This window comes from Hibiscus syriacus, unplaced genomic scaffold (assembly GCF_006381635.1).
Source record: "Hibiscus syriacus cultivar Baekdansim isolate YM2019G1 unplaced genomic scaffold, ASM638163v2 tig00110328_pilon, whole genome shotgun sequence".
In the NCBI taxonomy this organism is placed as follows: domain Eukaryota; kingdom Viridiplantae; phylum Streptophyta; class Magnoliopsida; order Malvales; family Malvaceae; genus Hibiscus; species Hibiscus syriacus.
The window spans coordinates 7,602,290-7,621,763 of record NW_024062685.1 but is presented as its reverse complement, the minus strand read 5'-3'; the positions used below and the strand labels follow the sequence as shown (position 1 = coordinate 7,621,763).

The following is a 19,474-nucleotide window of genomic DNA, read 5'->3' as shown; positions in this document are numbered from 1 at the left end:
AGGACGGAGCGGGGTTTTAGCTCATGTAATGAAAATGCACAACTGTGCAGTGTGTGAGGAAAAGCAAAAAAACACAATAAAAACACTCAAAATCGAGTCCTAAAAGAAACAATTATTCTGAAATCATTAACAAACAGATTAGTACAACTATTTAATTGTCAATCGAATTAAAGTAAAGAAATCAAAATACAAACGAAACTTATTAAAAACCAAACAAGGGATCAAAAACCAAATTAAAACGAATTTGTAATTTGCAATTGCAAAGACAATTAATTAATCGACTATCGGCCTGACTCTCTAAAAAAAGTCCCCAGCGGAGTCGCCAAGCTGTCGAAACGATTTTTTTTCTAAAATGTGAAAAAATGTGAGATTTTGAAAACCACATTAATTCTTAATTGTCTCTTTTTAATTTAAAAACAGATGCGATTTAAAAGACCTCTCATTTCAAAAAATTTTGAATTTCCTTTACGATCGAAAAATAAGGTTCGAAGAGTCGCCACCAATATTTGATTAGGGTGTGATTGGGCACCCAAAAATGCTTGCTATTTTAAATAAAAATTAATTTTAATTAAAACAACAAATTAAGGTCTGCGTTACCAAAATCCGAGTTCGGGAGTCGGTTACCTGTGGGGAAGGATTAGCACCCCCACAACGCCCTAAATCGGTACCTAGTCGATTAATTAACGTCCTTCATTGAACTTTAAAAATTTGAATTTAATTTGATTTTTGATCCCATAAAACAAAGATATAAATTTAAAAACATTCAAAAGCACTCAAAAATAATTAAATTAAAATTACCAAATCGTTTTAGAAAGATAAAGAATGTTCGATTATTTACAAATATCAAGACCAGATCTTAAAAGTTATAACAACCTTTTCTCGATAAATTTAAATAAACGAACATTTCCTTTTCTTTCGTTCCCAAATTTTAGAGTGATGGATCAATTTTTAGGCGTCACTAATGCGATACACTTTTATTTTAAAATCATTAAAAGCGGACCTCAAATCAGTTATGACTGCCCACTTAAAACAATTTTAAATTAAAAGGGTATTACCCTTAATCCAATTATGTAATATGTCGAGTTATGCAAATGAGGCTATCATGCAAATTGTGAAAAAAGTATGTCATACCAAAAATTAATTATACAAAATTAAAAAATAACATACAACGTGACATGCAAAAAATTATATACATATGTTTTAATTAATAATCATAAACCATGCATATGTTTTAACATTTATGACTAAAATTAAATAAGCATGAAATACAAAGATCAAATTAAAAACACAACATATTAGACTTAAAGACTAAAACGCCAATTAACCGAAATTACATGCTAAATGCGAAAACAAACAAAAAAGAAAAAAATATATAAACTGATGACTAAAAAAGAAACATTTACAAATATGAAAATAAAATTAAAAACATGGAAATTCCGATTTAGTGACTAAAATTAAATGAACGAAACAATGGATAACTAAAATTAAAAAAAAACAGAAAAGATTATATTCAAGCACTAAGATATAACATGAAAAGAATTACGAGCCAAATGTATAAGTAAACGGAAAATAAATATACTAGCATCCAGGACTAAATTCAAATGTTCATGAAATAAGAAGACAAAATTAAAACATAAAAGATTCGACTTTAGGACCAGAATGCATGACCTTGAAAATTGAATGGCTCACGCTATGGATAACCCACACGTGAAATGGGTACTCTAAACACCTAAACGACGTCGCTTTATCCATGTTAATTAAAACCTAAGATTTAATCCTAAAAACTAAGCCTTCTTTCTGTTTGACTCAACCCCCCAGCGCCGTTTCACCTCTCACTCTCAGACCCCTCTCTCACCCTCTTCTCCAATCGAAGGCTTTGAAGCTCTCTCACTCTCTTCCCCTCGCCAGTCATGCAGCGCCACCGAGAGATCTCAAAAGCCCCCACGACCTCATCCAGCCACCACACGGGCCACCTATCTACTAGCCATCTCACGTCCCGAAAGGCGATCGAGGGCAACACACGGACGACCTAAACGACGACAATGCGAAACCTGAAGGAGCCATGGCCGCCGTACGTCAACACCATCTATGGACTCCGACGAGGGCCTAAACCGACGAGGTAAGCTAAGCTGAACCTTTCTTTTAACTTCTCTTCTGATTTTGCTTCTAGTCTAAACAAGATTTCAAAACGTATGAAACCAACATGACTCGGTGTTGAACCAATTTCAGACCACGAACCCGAGAGCTTCGCCCCCTAAACACCAAAGAAAAACGAACCAAACGGGACAGAAACCCAACCTCGACGCAGCAAAATCGACATCGATAATCAATCAAAACAGAACCAGAGGTAAATCTAACTGTCTATTTCTATCTTCCTTACCTTTATTTTGTTTTTTTTTTTACTTGTTTAGAATTAAAAACACTCATAAAAATTACTAGAAATTGAAATAAAGAGAGAATATACCAAAAGAATGGCTCATTGCTTGTTATTGCTTTCGTTGTTGGATTGTATTCTGTATTTGGTGTTGTTTTTGGCTTGAGAAGATGATACTGCCCTTTGTGAACTTTCTTTCGGTTGGGAGAATAATATAAAACAAAACTTGCTTCTATTGCCTTTCGAAAAATAAAACTTTATACACTGTTTTTCGTTCTTGTTCTATTGTGTAAAAAAATAATAAAAAGTCTTTTCTTTTTTTGTAATGGTCATGGGTTGCTGATATATCTCTCCTTTTTGCTTTTTGCTCTCCTCCTGTGTAATCCCCTGTTTCTGGTGGTTAATTCAAATTAAAACAAACCCCATTTACAGTTTCTTTTTGCTCATGATCATGGACCCCATGTTTTTGTAACTTCTGATAACTTATCAGTTATCATACGTGGCTGAAAAGCAACTCTTTTTTCTGTTTGTTGCAGGCATCCTCATGTGGACTGGAGACTTGGATGATGATATTGTTGCTTCATTGGGCTTGAATTGGGCCTCCAATTGGTTGGTTTCTTCTTTAGGCCTACCATTGCTTCGGGTCTGCTTCTACATAACCCCGGACAGAAACGAACATCTACAAGATCGTTGCCGAAGATGGAACTTAGAATCATATCAGGCAATGTGCGCAACTTAGAATCACTAATAACTAAATTTTTAACAGTTTTTATTTAACTAAATTACAGATTAAAAGAGACTCAAGAATGTTGAGCTTTTTTATTCTTCTTCTCCAATTTCTGAGCAGCTTCAATATTCCTCTTCCGCTCCTTGGGTCTTTCGACGTGATCCTTCTTTCGTTGCTTGCCAATCTGATCAAGGAGAAACACAGTCAAGTTAAATCGGAGTTGAAATTCCGGTTAATGAAGCACACAGATAATGTAACTATTATACAGCAACTTCAACCTATGTTGCACGGACTCTCGGTTTTCCTTAAATTACGACACATCTTCAAACAGTTATATACCCATGTTAAATGCATACCATATCCAACACTCATCATATCCAAATAACATGAACTTTAACCATCATCCCCTTCCATCCCTTCCCTTATTCTTTTCTCCAAATTGGAGAAAATCTGTACAAAGTTTTAAATATTGTTTGCTGGGAACTACAGTCTGCTATGATGGAATCAATACCAAATAAATCTCTGCCGGCCAACTTTCAAAACAAAAGGTAAACAAATAACAAAACTACGATAAGACTGAAAGTCGGACGCTCATGAATCATGATAAAAATCAATTATAACAAAGTCCAAAGAAGTTACCTCAATGGCTTCTGCAAGCCTCCTCTTTTTACGTAACATCATGAGTCTTGACGGATCCTTGACACTTGGTTCTTCTAAATCAGGAAGAGATTGTTCCTTAGACTCGGTGTCCTCAGAGTTTGGCTTATTTATACTTGAGATACCCTGAAGTTCCATTTTCAATTCATCATGATACTGCTGCTCTAGAAGCTTCATCTGCAACCGACAAAAAACTTGTCAATAGGGTCAAACATGAACTTCAAATTAATATTCCATGTAGAATGTAATTTTTAACTCTCTATTGTGTATTGAGTTTACGATAACTCCACCACAACAGTACCTGTCGCTTCTTCTCAGCAGCTTCCATAGCCTCTGTTCTATTGATAAATCCTTCTGCCAACATATTTTGAGAGCTGTCCAAGTCATCATTTCCCATACCAGGCAAAGGTTTAATATCACTTTTCGCAGCAGCCTGTAGTTGTTTAATGGTCTTGGCATAATCTGGAACATAACCTTCAGTCTCGTCATAGACAAAAGGCGAAAGATGTGGAGGTGGGTTCCTATTAGCAAAGACAGCAAAATTACACACTGATAGTATTGACATATAAAGATAATATTCCAACTTCAATGACAACATATGATCATATTGATTCAAGGGGGTGACAGAAATCAATCAAAGTAACTACAAACAATTTAGCTATGGTGAACTGGTAGAGTGAGAGAGAAGAAGAGAAGAAGGCACGAAACCAGTGCTCAATGATATTTCAGAAAGATACAATGTTTTTTGAAAATAGCAAAATATTCACTTACTTCTTGAATAGTGGATCAGACCCACTATATATACAGATAAGCCCAACTAACTAACCCAACTGACTAGAAATCAGTTACAACAGATTTAACAAAAACAATTACAGCAACGACTATCAGTTGTAATATGATACACTAATATTCTCTTGGTTTTCTTATGATCTGAACTGCCACTTCAACATTTTCCTGGCTTCTTCAGACTTGCTTCTCATGACTGATGCTGTTGATTTCTGCCCAAGACTTAACACCAAGACGTGAGCGCATATCACTAAACACTGCAGGTGACAACGGCTTGGTGAGTATATCAGCAACCTGTTCTGCAGAAGGAACAAAGTTTACACTAAGTTGTTCAGCCAACACTCTTTCCCTCACAAAGTGTATATCAATTTCCACATGCTTTATTCGAGCATGGTGTGTAGGATTTACTGCCATAGAAATTGCAGAGGTGTTATCACAGCATACAACTGGTTTTCCAGCTAAACTAACCCCAATTTCATCAAGTAGTTGTTCAATCCAAATCAATTCAAAAACAAAATTAGCAAGGCTTCTATATTCTGCTTCTGATGTAGATCGAGATACAACACTTTGCTTTTTAGAGCACCACGCAAATGGATTTCCCCCAAGATAAACACAATAGCCTGCCATGGATCGTCTATCTTCCACCGAGGCTGCCCAGTCTGCATCAGAGTAGCAGACCAGACTAAAATTTCCAGATTGAGTGAAAAACAAACCCATGCTCAAGTGTACCACTGAGATACCTTAGTATGCGCTTTACCGCCCTCCAATGAGTATCACATGGGCTATTCATGTACTGACTAACTTTGTTAACAGCAAACGCTATGTCAGTTCGTGTTAAACACACATATTGCAACCTCCCACAATGCTACGATAAAGATGGATATCTCCAAACAACTGTCCATCATTTGCCTTAAGCTTGGGAGTAAGAACTATAGGAGTAGGTGTAGGTGTTGACTCATCTAGATTTGATTTTTCAACAAATCAAAATGTATTTCTTCTGATTTAAAATTAAACCTTCTGTAGTATGCTCAACTTGCATTCCAAGAAAGAGCTCTAAGTGACCCAAGTCTTTAAGAGAGAACTCCTTATTGATTGTTTGCACTATGACATCCACTTCAATTTCCTGGCTTCCAGTGATGACTATATCATCAACATACACCATTAAAAGCACTTGAGAGCATGCTGAATTTATGATAAACAAGGAGGAATCAGCTTTTGAAACAGTGAAACCAAGGCTTTTAACCAAAAAATTTCTCAAAGTCTCAAACCATGCTCTAGGAGCTTGCCTAAGCCCATAAAGTGCCTTTTTTAAACAACACATCAGTTCCTGCCCATCTTCATTATTCTGCTCGAACCCCGGAGACTGTCTCATGTAAATTTCCTCAGTTAACTTCCCATTAAGGAACACATTGTTAATATTAATTTGTCTAAGTGGCCAATTCTTCATGACAGCAACAACCAACACAGTCCTGATTGTGCTTGCTCGAACAACTAGATTAAACGTCTCAGAGAAGTCTCTCTCTATCATTTGTGAATAACCCTTGGCAACCAGACGAGCCTTAAACCTGTCAACTGACCCATCAGGCTTCTTCTTAACTTTAAAAAGCCACTTGCAACCCACTGCTTTGCGTGTAGGTGGCAGAGGCTTCAACTCCCATGTATCATTCTTCATAAGAGCATTATACTCATTATGAACTGCTTCACACCAATCAGGATGCTGTAGTGCTTCATAAACACTAGTTGGCTCTTGAGGACTTGTCTCAGCAAGCAATATTTTGGGCTTGAAAATGCCAGTCTTCCCACGAGTAACCATGGAATGTTTATTCTGAATTTGCCGTGACAGTGGTGGTGGTGGTGATGGAGATGGTAGTAGTGATGTAGATGATGGAGATGGAGATGATTGTAGAGATGTAGTAGTTGTGAATGGATGAGAGATGAAGACGATGTGGATGGTTGTGATGAAGGTACATTGGATGGTGATGAAGTGAATGAATGTGATGATGTTGATGGTATAATAGACGGTAGATTTGAAGGATGAGGAGTTGATATTGATGATGAAGACATTTGTTGTGGTAGTGAGGAAGATGATGAGACTAACTTGTGACTGTGTGTGTTAGTGGAAAAAAGAAAGGAATGATAAAACAGACTGTCTTGGGAGCTAATATTTTTGACACTTGAATACTTTTGCTTAGTTCTAGTAGGACTGTATATCATTGATGAAGTAGAGCTACTAGAAAGGTTTTGAAGTTGTTGATAAGGGAACTCATTTTCTTCAAAGCGAACATGTCTTGACACATAGACTCGACCACTAGAATCTAAGCATTTGTATCCCTTATGAGTAGGAGAGTAACCCAAGAAGACACAAGCAGAGGACCGAAACTGAAATTTATGTTGGTTATAAGGTCTTAGAAATGGGTAACACACACAACCAAAAACCTTTAAAAAACTATAATCTGGTGTTTTGTGAAAAAGTTTTTCATATGGTGAAATGCCAGACAAAGCTCGAGTAGGTAATCGATTAATAAGAAACACTGCACTAGAAAAAGCATCATTCCATAAACTTAATGGCATTATAGCTTGAGCTAGCATAGAGAGACCTACCTCAACTATCTGTCGATGTTTCCTTTCTACTAAGCCATTCTGTTCTGAAGTGTGAGGACATGACATCCTGTGCACAATGCCTTGTTCCTTCATGTAGGCTTGAAGAACACCAAACTCACCCCCTCCATCTGACTGAAACACCTTGAGCTTGACACCAAATTGCCTTTCTACCTGCTTATGAAACTGAAGAAAAACAATTTTAACTTCAGATTTTTATTTTAAAAAATAAATCCAAGTATACCTACTATGTGCATCAGTGAAGGCAACATAATATCTGAATCCATTAGAGTACATAGGGGCAGGACCCCATACATCAAAAACTATAAGCTCTAAAGGTTGTGAGTAAGCAATATGTGATTCATAAAAGGGCAGTTTATGTGCCATACATCCATAGGTACTCTAGTATTTACATTGTAGTGGTTTTAATGTAGAAAATAAAACTTCTTTAGAAGGATGACCTAGCCTTTTGTGCCATACATCCATAGGTACTCTAGTATTTACAATATGACAGCTTATTGAAGACAAAGAATTATGAGCAAAAGTATTAATATGAGCAGAAAAATTATGATCAGCAGAAAAATTATGAGCAGAATCATTGATATGCGCAGAATCAATAGAAAAATTATTAGCAGAATCATTGACATGAGGCCCATTGCCAGTAGGCAAACAAGTGTCATTTTTAACAGACTTATTCATTGCAACATCGAATTTGTACAGTCCTCCATCTTCACTTCCTTTTAACAGAATTTTCCGAGTATGCAGGTCTCGAACTTGGCAAAAATTAGGATAAAATTCAAGCAGAACCTGATTGTCCTGAGTGAATTTGGAAACAAACAACAAATTTTTAGTAATATTAGGAACATAAAGCAGCTTATTTAAGTAAAACTTATTAGAATTAACACAGAAATGTGACTGACTAGTATACTGTATTATAAGAGTTTTTAATTTGCATACAATTACACTACATGTTCCAGGGTGAGTGTCTTTAATTTGCAGATTATTCAAGTCTTTTGTTATGTGATGAGTTGCTCCAGAATCTGGATACCAAGCATTATCATCTACTATCTCAGGTGTATCTATATAGGCTCGAGATGTGATTTGTGGTTGAGTAACCGCAGTAAACTGATTTGGATTTCTAGTAAGGAATGAAGACATGTTGTGGGGATTCGAACAGATTTGATGTTGAATATTAACAGGATAATTCTGTGGTCGAAAATCAAAAACTTGTGGAGCTTGAGAGACTGCAGAAAATTGAGGTGCAGAAAATTGAGGAATTTTAGGTGCAGAAAAATTGAGGAATTTGAGATGCAGAAAATTGTGGAATTTGAGGTGCAGAACTTGTATAATACACTGGATTATAAGAGTTGAAGTTGTCACTGCTGGAACTATATGAGTTGACATTGGCTTGAATATTGGAATAGCCTTTAGTGTTAGTGTTTTGTGTAGGCCGAGAGGATTCATTTTTATAATTCATATCAAATCTATAATAGCATCTTTCAACAAGATGTCCCATCCGACCACACAATTGACACTGTGGTCTAGAGGATAAAAATCGTCCTCGACCTCTCCCCCTGTTATTATTGTTACTGTTACTGAAACTTTGACCATTATTATCAACAAGCTCATTCTTATATTGATATTCAGAGTGTGAAGTATTATTGGAGGTCACTTGATCACTTGTAGCTTGAGTAACAACATGAGCACAAGTTGTGACATGGTTAAAGGACTGAGATTGTCTAGTGTCAGCATCCAGTAATATAGTTCTGACAGATCTTAAATCTGGAGGAGTGGGGGTAGCAGTTATAACAGTAATAACTGACTCAAACTCAGGTGGCAGACCATTCAATATAGCAGTGATGTGTTCATGTTATGATATTATCTCACCACAACTAGCTAAATTGTCACATACAGATTTAATTTTCATCATATAATCTCTCATACTCAGATCTCCCTTTCTCTTTGAGTGAAGCATTCTCCTATATGACATCAATCTAGAGGTAGTTTTTCCACTGTATAACCTATGCAGAGTATTCCAGATCTCAGCAGCAGTATTAAGACCTATGAGATGTGGTAGGACTTCCTCACTAACAGTGGAGAGCAACCATGAAGCAAGAGCTCCATCATGCTCTTCATAAAGTTCATACTCAGGATTTAGACTAACAACACCATCTCTAGTTACATACTGTGTAGGCCAAGAGATGTTAGAATCTATGTATATTTGAAGCCTATGAGTTTTAATAGTAAGAAACACTTGTTGACGCCATAACAGATAGTTGTGATCATCTAGGATCACATTAATTTTCTTAGTAGAGAATAGTCTAGAGGAGGCAGCATAAGCAGAGCTAGCAAAATTGAGAGTACTGTTATCAGCAGTATTTGCCATAAGAATAACAGACAACAGCTTCTAATCATAACGAAATATGAGCAGCAAAGCAGGAAAGGAACAGCAAAGACACAGTATGCTAGAACAACCGATAACAGAAAATGCAAACCAAAGAGCAGTATGCCAGACCAATCGAAAACAGTAAAGGAGCAATCTCACCAGAACAAAGATCAAAAAAGCCGAACAAGAATAAGCCTTCGAAACAGGATGCGAAGAATCAGCCTGAAACCGAATGACCAAATCGACAAGAAATCAGAGTGTAGAGAGCAGCGAATAATTCTGAGACCAAAAAGCACTTTAATTCAAACGCATCATTAGGGATTTAGCACCAATTTTGAAGATTAGGGCAAACAAAAGCAACAAACAGGAGCTTCATGCAGAACAGAAGACAAACGGCCGCACGAAGTTTAGGCGAATGATACTATGATAGAAATCAATCAAAGAAACTACAAATAATTCAGCTATGGTGAACTGGTAGAGTGAGAGAGAAGAAGATAAGAAGGAACGAAACTAGTGCTCAATGATATTTCAAAAAGATACAATGTTTTATGAAAATAACAAAATATTCATTTACTTCTTGAATAGTGGATCAGACCCACTATATATACAGATAAGCCCAACTAACTAGCCCAACTGACTAGAAATCAGTTACAACAAATTTAACAAAAACAATTACAGCAACGACTATCAGCTGTAATATGATACACTAATAAGGGGCATGCTCACTATGAGAGCCAGAGGTCATTCATTGAATCATTACAAAAGCAAAGAAGTTTAACGCTTGGTAAAGAAAAACATATTTCAACAGTAAGTTTCCAAAATTTACCTCCCAACCATATATTGTTCAGTTGGCAAGATGATCCGTGCATTTACACAGTCATAAACCCATTGTGGTTGAACATATTCTCTTGAAAGGTAAATATGTCCTTGGGATGGTCTGTCCACAATCTATACAAACAAAAGCAGCAAGTATAAACAAAACCAAAATCCCCAAGTACAAGCAAATCTAAGATATGATTTGTTTATTAGTGCACCTGACGAGTAATGTTATCATCAGCTTCAGAAAACGGAGCTCCATCTCATTCCCAAGAAACAACACCTCCAAAAACAGGAATCACGAAAAGCAAGGACTCTCTCGGAACCTGAACATGAAGAGTATTAGGAACTATTCCAACAAAAATGAACTACCATAAAGAAACGGAAGCCACTTGTACTTTCATTCTTGTGCTCATCGAATTGATGAAGGAAACGGAAGAAAATCTATACTTCTTGATATAAAATTTCAGCCAGGAAGAGTTGAACTTGCCTCACTACTCAAGAAAAACTTATTATTTTGAAAAAGAGTTTAACAGTCCCTGGTAGCTCCATCTTCTTCAACTTCATTGGACGCATCTTGAACAAGGTGCATCAGTGTACCAGGTTCATTGACAGACAGTTGATGCTGAAGTTGAGCAAGCCTTAAGTTAGATTCTTCCTGCTCTTGCTCCGAACTAGATGAACCAACAACTTGAGGTTCTTCAACAGAAGCTCTGTGGTTATTATCAAAATACCTTGATAATGCATAGAGATCTGCAATATTCAGAAACAAAATAACACTATCATAGACAGCTAGGAGGAAAAAATTTACAAGAATTATTCATAGTCACCACTAAAAATGCATAATTTAGAAAGAACATGCAAGTTTCATTACAAAACATTAAGCAATAAAGCAAACATGCAGCAAGAGCTTCCAACCGAGGATCCAAAATAGGAGGATACTTCACATTTATGGAATGATAAAGTTGAAAATTGACAAATCCAAGAAGTGTCTGCACCCAAAATAAATAAAATCCAACCAATGAAGAAACTAGCAGATAACATATTTTGGGATCAAGTAGCTTGAAACGGTTTGCAAAAACTTAATTATTAAATTACCAAGGTAGTATTGGAAGAAGACTTGAAAAAATAAGAAGGAACAACTCCTCTATTCATGCTTGGCTTAAGCTTATTTTACCCAAATTTCTCAGGCTTTATGGCACACCTTCCACCTTTCTGACCATGACAATCAATAATAAAAAGACCATGTATCTGTTTAGACATAAACTTGGATGGTGTTGAAAGTATTGTTAAAATGGTTTTCAAGTTTGACAATCAACTTTGAAAAAATGGTTTTCAAAGTTTGGTAAATGTTTCTTTGAAAAATAGTTTTTCAAATTTTGGTAGATGTTTGTTGAAAAATGATAATGGGATAATCATAATTAATCCCTAGGCTTTAGGGTATTTACAAGATTAAGTCCTTAAGTTTCAACTATAAATACCCTAGCTCATTTAGCTTCAAAACCATCCCAAAATCCCAAGTCATTTCTTTCTCCCAATACTAGAGAGCTTTCTTGTGAGTAGTGAGTGTTTTGTAAACACCTGTAAATTTTCTCTTAGTAAAAGATCTGCAGCCGTTCGGAGACGTAAGCACAATTGGCTGAACTCCATTATCAATTTCGGGTATTATTTTTTTCGTTTTTATTTCGCATTCTCACTAATCTGGTTATATGGAAATTACTCGTACTCGGTTTATTTTCTAACAACTGGTATCAGAGCTTTTAGTTGTGAATTTTGTTAATTTTTTATGAGGTTACTATTCACATGAATAGTGAAGTGAATTTCATGAATAGTAAAATTTTGTTGGCGATACGAATTTGTCGATGGAGGTGTTCTAATACACAGTGGTTCGCAAGAATTGTCAGAAACGATCCAAACGAAGCCAGATTCGAGTGGGAGCGATGACTGTAGACGAAGGGAATGTGAAAATTGAAAAGTTCGATGGTGCGAACTTTGGCTTTTGGAAGATGCAGATCGAAGATTTTTTGTACCAGAAAAATCTATATCAATCTATATCAATCTATCTCAGGAAAACAACCAAAGGGCATGAAGAATGAAGACTGGACTCTTCTCGACAGACAAGCCCTCGAAGTTATCCGACTGACGTTATCCCGAAATGTTGCTTTCAACATAGCAATGGAAAAGACCACGGCGGGTCTTATGGCGGCTCTCTCCAGTATGTATGAGAAGCCATCGGCCTCAAACAAAGTTCATTTGATGAGGTGATTATTCAATTTACGGATGACGGAAGGGACATCGATGACACAACACCTAAATGAACTCAACACAATCACAACTCAGTTGAGTTCAGTGGAAATTGAATTCGATGATGAAGTTCGAGCTTTAATTCTCTTATCATCTCTACCAGACAGTTGGAATGCTACTGTTACAGCAGTTAGCAGCTCGCCGGGAAATAGTAAATTGAAATTCGACGATGTTCGGGATCTGGTACTGAGCGAAGAAATTCGACGGAGAGAATCAGGTGAAGCATCAACCTCCTCAGCCTTGCACACGGAGTCCAGAGGGAGAACTTCAGAAAGAAATTCAAATCATGGAAGATCGAAATCCAGACGGGGAAAATCCAGAACGGGAAAGAAAGATTTTACCTGTTATAATTATGGCAAGAATGGTCACTTTAAAAGAGATTGTCGAGCACTGAAGAAAAATACTGGCGCACAGGAATCTGCCAACGTGACAGATGAGACATGTGATGCCATGATTCTAAGCGTCAACAGTCCGATTGAATCATGGATCTTGGATTCAGGGGCATCTTTTCACTCCACCCCATGCCGAGAAATCATGGAAAATTATGTCAGTGGTGATTTTGGGAAGGTTCATCTAGCTGATGATGAAACCTTGAAGATCGTCGGAAAATGAGACATCCGACTAAAGTTGCCAAACCATACCACCTGGACGCTGAAAGGAGTGAGACATATTCCTGGCCTCAAAAGAAATTTTGATTTCTGTAGGACAGTTTGATGGTGAAGGATTTAGCACAACCTTTTCAGGCTGTGAATGAAAGATTACCAAAGGAGCACTCGTCATTGCTCGTGGTAAGAAAACTGGTACTCTCTATATAACCTCAAATTTAGAGAATATCATTACAGTATCATATGCTGATGGAAAATCAAACCTATGGCACCAAAGGCTTAGCCATATGAGCGAGAAAGGGATGAATACACTTTTGTCAAAGGGGAAGTTGTCGGATCTAAAGAATGTAGATGTCGGACTATGCGAGGATTGCAACTTTGGCAAATAAAAGAAAGTCAGTTTTGCAAAGATTGGTAAGACACCCCAAGGCTGAAAAGTTAGAGTTGGTTCATACTGATGTATGGGGACCATCTCCAGTTCTATCTCTTGTAGGCTCATTATATTATGTCACCTTCATCGATGATTCTACAAGGAAGGTGTGGGTTTATTTTCTGAAGAAGAAATCAGAAGTCTTTGATACCTTCAGAAAATGGAAGGCCATGGTGGAAAATGAGACTGGTCTGAAAGTCAAGCGGTTGAGGTCTGACAATGGAGGAGAGTACAGAAATCGTAGATTCAGAGATTTCTGCACAAATAATGGGATCAAGATGGAGACAACAGTTCCCATGACACCGCAGCAGAATGGCGTAGCAGAGCGCATGAACAGAACTATGAATGAACGTGCCAGAAGCATGAGGATACATGCCGGATTACCCAAATTTCTATGGGCTGAAGCTATCAACACTGCAGCTTACCTGATCAACCGTGGGCCCTCAGTTCCTTTGGATGGCAGAATACCAAAGAAAGTTTGGAGCAAGAAAGAATAAACCTTTCACACTTAAGAGTGTTTGGTTGTATTTCTTATGTACACATAGATTCTGCTGAAAGAAGTAAACTTGATGCCAAGTCCAACAAATGCATCTTTTTTGGTTATGGTGGTGATGAGTTCGGTTACCGATTTTGGGACTATGAAAATCGGAAGATCATCAGAAGCAGAGATGTCATTTTCAATGAGAATGTGATGTACAAAGACAGGTCAACTGTAGAATCAAGCAACTCCAATACCGAAGCTGAAACAAAGGAATTTACTGAGTTCGAGGAGATTTCTGGAAATGATGTTCAAATCAGTCCTGAAGCAGTTCAAGAAGAACCAGGCACACCGGAACTAAGACGCTCCTCCAGAATTCCTAAACCAACCCAGTGGTATTCTCCTTCTTTACACTACTTGTTGCTGACTGACAATGGTGAGCCAGAGTGCTATGATGAAGCAATGCAAGTGGAGGATTCAGTCAAGTGGGAGTCTTCCATGAAAGATGAGATGGACTCGCTTATGTCAAATCAGACGTGGGAATTAGCTGAATTACCACCAGGCAAGAAAGCGCTCCACAACAAGTGGATTTACAAGATCAAAGAAGAGCATGATTGGAGCAAACGCTACAAAGCAAGATTGGTTGTCAAAGGTTTTTAGCAAAAAGAAGGTATTAACTACAATGAAATTTTCTCTCCAATCGTAAAACTGTCCACAATCAGACTGGTGTTGAAAATTGTAGTTGTAGAGAATTTATATCTTGAGCAGTTAGATGTAAAGACAACTTTCCTTCATGGTGATTTGGAGGAAGAAATATATATGATGTAGCCAGAAGGCTTCATAGAGGCAGACAAGAAAAACCTGGTATGCAGGTTGAAGAAGAGCTTGTATGGTTTAAAACAAGCTCCTAGACAATGGTACAAGAAGTTCGATAGTTTCATGAGTAGCAGTGGTTTTACCAGATGCCAAGCAGATCATTGTTGCTACATCAAGAGGTTCGATAACAACTTCATTATTTTATTATTGTACGTTGATGACATGCTCGTTGCAGGCTCAGACATGCAAGAGATTATACGCTTGAAGCAAAAATTGTCGAAGTAGTTTGCTATGAAGGATCTGGGTGCTGCAAAGCAGATTCTTGGGATGAGGATCAAGAGAGACACAAAGTCGGGGACTTTGATATTATCATAGGCTAAGTACATCAATAAAGTACTCTCAAGGTTCAACATGCAAGATGCTAAACCAGTAAGTACACCTTTATGTGTTCATTTCAGACTCTCCAAAGAACAGTCACTAAAGACAGAGGAAGAACGTGCACACATGGTGAAGGTGTTGTATGCCTCAACAATTGAAAGTCTGATGTATGCCATGGTTTGTACCAGACTAGATATTGCTCAAGCAGTGGGAGCTGTTAGCAGGTACATGAATAATCCGGGCAAGGTACACTGGGAAGCAGTCAAATGAATACTCAGATATCTGCGGAGTACCACAAACAAAGCACTTTGTTTCAAAGGTGGAGATACGATACTGACAGGCTATGTAGATGCTGACTTAGCCGGAAATGTTGACATCAGAAGGAGCACTACATGGTATGTCTATACTCTAGGAGGAACCGCAGTGAGTTGGGTTTCTCAACTACAGAAGATAGTTGCTCTCTCCACAACTGAAGCATAATATGTCACTGTTACGGAAGCCAACAAGGAGATGGTTTGGCTCCAAAGTTTCTTGGAAGAGTTTGGCAAGAAACAAGAAAACTATATCTTGTATTGCGACAGTCAAAGTGCTATACATCTAGCAAAGAATCCATCTTTTCATTCCAGGACAAAGCACATACAATTGTGATATCATTTTATCCGGTCTTTTCTGGAAGATGGGATTTTGAAACTTGAAAAGATCAGTGGAGCTCAAAATTCGGCATACATGTTGATAAAGACGGTGACTACAGACAAACTGAAGTTGTGTTCAACTTCAGTTGGCATGCTAGAGTAACAAGACTAGAAAAGCTGTTGCATTGATCGAGGTGTGAAGACATATTAAAATCAGTCTTCAAGTGGGAGATTGTTGAAAGTATTGTTAAAATGGTTTTCAAGTTTTGCAACCAACTTTGAAAAAATGGTTTTCAAAGTTTGGTAAATGTTTCTTTGAAAATGGTTTTCAAAGTTTGGTAAATGTTTCTTTGAAAAATGGTTTTTCAAAGTTTGGTAGATGTTTGTTGAAAAATGATAATGGGATAATCACAATTAATTCATAGGCTTTAGGGTATTTACAAGATTAAGTCCTTAAGTTTCAATAATAAATACCCTAGCTCATTTAGCTTCAAAACCATCCCAAAATCCCAAATCATTTCTTTCTCCCAATACTAGAGAGTTTTCTTGTGAGTAGTGAGTGTTTTGTAAACACCTGTAAATTTTCTCTCTTAGTAAAAGATCTGCAGCAGTCCGGAGACGTAAGCACAATTGGCTGAACTCCGTTATCAATTTCGGGTATTATTTTTTCCGCTTTTATTTCGCATTCTCACTAATCTGATTATAGGGAAATTACTCGTACTCGGTTTATTTCCTAACAGATGGAGGAGAGAGAGAGCGAGAGATGTAACCTCATAAAATTCCAAAAATGTTAACATGACATTGAAGTCAATATCATCTGTCAACCTCGACCTGCACAGGAATGCATAACAGCAACAGAAGAAAGAAACAGTCTTATAGTCAACCAGAAACATAACAATTAACAACATAATGTTGTAGTACCTGGTAATATATACCCTTTACAGCCACAAAAACCTTTCGCAATTTATGGGTGCGAGAAATGTAAGCTTGCCATTCATGACACAACCTGACAAAGGACCAAGAATAGAAAGACAAGGGATTGATGTAACTGGTAAGATTCTAGAAGTTAACAATAAACGTATATGTTCTTGTCTTCTTACTCACTCGTTAAAAATAGAAACGAAAACCCAACCTTCGACCATTATGGATGCGCTTCGCTTCAATTTTAAGCCTATCAATGGTAGGCAACATTGCAAACAGGTGCACAATTGTAAGAGGATCATCCAAATCTCTAAGCGTGTCAATAAATGTCGGATATCTAAAATACCAATCATATCTTAGTCTAGGTACTCAATAATTCATATAAATACCAATGACAGAAAATAAAAAGCACAAAGACTGATTAACTAACCTATCACGGATGACCATGTCAAGTTTGTAAGAAGGTGCACGTGATGTAAGAAGCTTTGCCAACTCATCATTCTTTTTAGCCTTGGCTTTCTTTATCTTCTTTTTATACGCCCTAATTTCTCTAAACTTCTCAAGTAACGGATCGTGAAGAATGTACATGACATCCTTCAAGTGATAGTAAGTATGATGGTTTCCTTTCACCTTCTTCTTTGGTTCTCTTGGAAATACTCCTTTGTGAATGCATAACTTCCTGCAATAATTAATCTATTAAAACAAAACGAAGCCTACCATATTCAAACACAAAATGATACACCCCGCCAAAATAACTCAAGATCTTCTCCTATTCCATAAGTGTTTCATGCGTTTTGATGCTTCTTTGTTATTTTCATACCACATCATCCAGTTTTGATGAAAAGAAAAAACATATCCAATTAGAAAAAGCAAATGGCAAAAATATAGCATAAAGTAAAACATAGTAATAAATTCATGCTGACGTGCAGTCGTAACAATAAAGTTAAAACTTCTAAAATATTTTCTAAAACACTACTTTTTGCTTCAGTCAGCAAACGACAGGTAGCAAAACTAACAACTAAATGCTACCTGATGAACTAATCTCAGCTTAACGAAACTCAATAGATTCATAGCTAATTAGGCTGAGAAGCTAGAAATAATGTGAAAATGTGATTATAGAATGTAAACAAAGGAAGCTGGAATAAATAAACATTAAAAACTGGGAAGAAGATGTGAACCTGAAACCCGAGAGGCTAACTTGAAGGATTTTAATAGCCTATGTTCTTTGAGGTATCTAAATTTGAATATGATAGTGTACACTTTGAGTAGATGATATAATTAGGGATGGATTGAGAAGATGGATGGAAACATTCTTCCTAAAAGCTTTAATTCTTTCTATTTTTTAAATATTTTTTTTTTATAATTTTAGTAGAGGTGATTCGAGTTTTAAAAGATGATTTTAGTGGAAGGTTTTTTTTAAGTGGTACTTAGACACCTTTGTTGTCGGGATTGGAAATTTCATATCAGACATACTCGTCGAGAGGGGAATAAAATGGCGGATGCATTCGTTAGAAACGCAAGGCCGGATAATATGGAGGTTGTTTATCATGTTGATCCACCTATGTGGCTTCATGCATTACTTTTTGAGGATTCTATTTCCAGTTAATTGTGTTCTTGTTGTATCAGTTTGAGTACTCTTTTTCTTCATCTAGGATTAAGGAAGTTTTCAACGAGACATGAACTAATACCCCTGTGTAGGATTCTCCTTAAATAAAATCATACCTTTTCACCCAAAAAATATTTTTATAATTTTTGTTAACAATATGTTTTTGACTACTAAAGTTTTATAGATTTTTTTGAATAGAAGCCGCTAATATTATTAAAAAGTGATGGTTCCCGAAGTATAATCAATGGATTTGTTGCTTGTGGGGGTTATTCGATCCTCGAATGATCGTTGGATTCTTGGTTTCTCTAAATCTATTGGTATATGCTCTATTGTTGAGGTAGAGTTCTGGGGTGCTCATGAAGGTCTTACTCATGCTTGGAACCTTGGTGAGAGACAAATGATGTTGGAAGTGGATAGCTTGGAGGTTATTCGTATGTTGCAGCAAACTCCTCATAGAGGTTCGCCCTTTACCCTTCTGGAAAGAATTAAAGAGCTGATAAACCGGGAATGGAATGTGACCTTGAGTCACATTAATTGGGCTACTAACCAGGTTGCTGATAAGCTAGCGAAGATGGCAATAACAGGATGTGTTGCTGACTCGGTTTACTCCACGCCACCTTTGGAAATTGCTCCTCTCTTGCAGCAAGACTACATTGTTTCGTGATTTGGAAGCTGCTATTTAAGATTTAGTTTACTCTCTTATTTCATCAAAAAAAAAGTGAAAATATCCAAAATAACAATTAGATGCGCGATTTTACGTTTATGGATAGTTTCTCACGACGCTCGGCTTTGATTTGCGATTCTCGGTGGTCTTTCAATAGCTTAATTACCTTTTTTTGTTTATTTGCTGATATAATCAGATTTATTCGTATCTATTTTTGTTTAAGTCTTTTGATTGGATTTTTAACCTTTTTTTATGTATGGTCCTTGTATGATCTAAAGTGACTAGTTTCAATGTTA

The 19,474-nt window shown here is 36.8% G+C and overlaps 1 pseudogene; it reads right to left on the bottom strand.

The window, feature by feature from the left end:
- Positions 1-3,149: 3,149 nt before the first annotated feature.
- Positions 3,150-18,379, bottom strand: LOC120118355 (annotated as a pseudogene).
- Positions 18,380-19,474: the final 1,095 nt, after the last annotated feature.